Source organism: Vombatus ursinus, unplaced genomic scaffold (genome assembly GCF_900497805.2).
Source record: "Vombatus ursinus unplaced genomic scaffold, bare-nosed wombat genome assembly UNPS02014785.1, whole genome shotgun sequence".
Classification (NCBI taxonomy): Eukaryota; Metazoa; Chordata; class Mammalia; order Diprotodontia; family Vombatidae; genus Vombatus; species Vombatus ursinus.
Window position 1 is genome coordinate 10,117,439 of NW_020954563.1, and position 1,751 is coordinate 10,119,189.

General features: G+C 39.5%; 1 pseudogene; it reads right to left on the reverse strand.

The window, feature by feature from the left end:
* Positions 1–497: 497 nt before the first annotated feature.
* LOC114046658 lies at positions 498–917 on the reverse strand (annotated as a pseudogene).
* Positions 918–1,751: the final 834 nt, after the last annotated feature.

Below are 1,751 nucleotides of genomic sequence, written 5' to 3' on the forward strand. Positions count from 1 at the left end.
AGAGAAAGAACTGATAGAGTCTGAATGCAGATCAAAGTATACTATCTTTCACTTTATATGCATTTTTGTGTGTGTGTGTGTGTTTGCTTTGGGTCTGTGTCTTTCACAATATGATGATTATGGAAATATGTTTTGCATGAATGCATGTGTATAACTTATATCAAATTGCTTACCATCTCAGGAAGGGGGCAGTTGAAGGAGGGAAAGAGAAAATTTGGAACTTAAAATTTTCTTTAAATGAATGTTAAAAATTGTCATTACATGTAATTGGGAAAAAAGAAAATGTTATTTAAAAACGAAAAAAAAAAAAATAGAAATACCTTCCCTCTCAGGTAGTTCTGAAATGAAAGGCTATTAGTAACAGAGAAACAAAGTATTAGTGGTCTTAGCCTTTACCATTTCACTATTATTTTATGCTAAATTAAGTTGATCTTCAGAGTTGATTTTCCATTTCTTCTTTTTGAAATCTCAAAATTAAATTAATCTATTGTAACCCTTCACTGCTTTAGCATCTCACTGAATCTCTAACATAGTCTGAGGTCACCCTGATCCTGGGCAGACTCTAGTAATTGCTTCATCTCACAGTGGCAAGGGCTGAGCTGTTGCTGCTGCTGCCTGATTGGGTTCTCTGGGGCTCCTGGTAAGTAACGTCAGACTTTTCAGGCTAAGTTACTCTTATCACTGAAGATACCAGTGATGACACAGCCAAGAAGGTTCCCAGTAGCTGAGCCTCCTGCTACTCCTGCTGTGGTGGTAGTCATTTGTGCCATCACATTTGGCTGCCTAGGTATGGTAGGAGGAGGTACCACTGCAGATGTTGGGGCTGCTGGTGCTAGCTGAGCTACAGCTCTCACCAGTGGTGCCTGGCTGGCTGGGAGGTCCAACCAGGAGGTCTGACTCCTGCTTCCTTGGGGCATCTCAGCTCTTAGTGATAGTGATATCATAGGTAAGATAAGTATCATAAGTAAAGGATAGGATGAAGGAAGGGAATTAAGAAAGTGGATGGATCAGGGATTGGAGAATTTAACAAGGATGGGGTTGAATATTTGGATGTGGATATGATTGAGGATTCAGTTTGGTATGGGAAGGATATAAAGGCTGGGTTGGAGATGAGCATCTGTATAGATATTGGAATGCTGTTAGAGATGGAGATGAAGTTAGAGGTGAGGATAAGGATAACATAAGGATGGCAATGAGATTGGGTCTGTGAAGGAGGATAGTTTTTACATGCAACTGAGAAATAAGATATACAGGCAAAGGGGTATAGAAATCTATCCTGCCCTACAGGAAAATAGAATGGGAAGGGGATAAGAGAAGGAGGGGGTGATAGAAGAGAGGGCAGATTGAGGGAAGGGGTATTCAGAATGCACGCTGTCTTGAGGTGGGGGGAGAAGAGAGATGGGGAGAAAATTTTAAACTCAAAATCTTTTGGAAGTGAATGTCGAAAACTAAAAATAAATAAATTAATTAATTAATAAAACAAAACAAAACAAAAAATAAAAATAAAAACCAGCCCTATGGAAGATATTTGATTGTTGCTCTGCCACTCCACCCTTCCCAAGGACTTCCTCACCTACAACCCATTGAGTGCTTTCTCTCTTAATATTTCCTATTTATCTTGTATATACTTGTCTGCATTTTGTCTCCCAAATTGGATTGTATGCTCCATGAGGTCAGGGACTGTCTTTTGACTCTTTCTGTATCCCCAGTACTTAGTTCAGTGCCTGACACACAGTAGGTACTTAATAAAT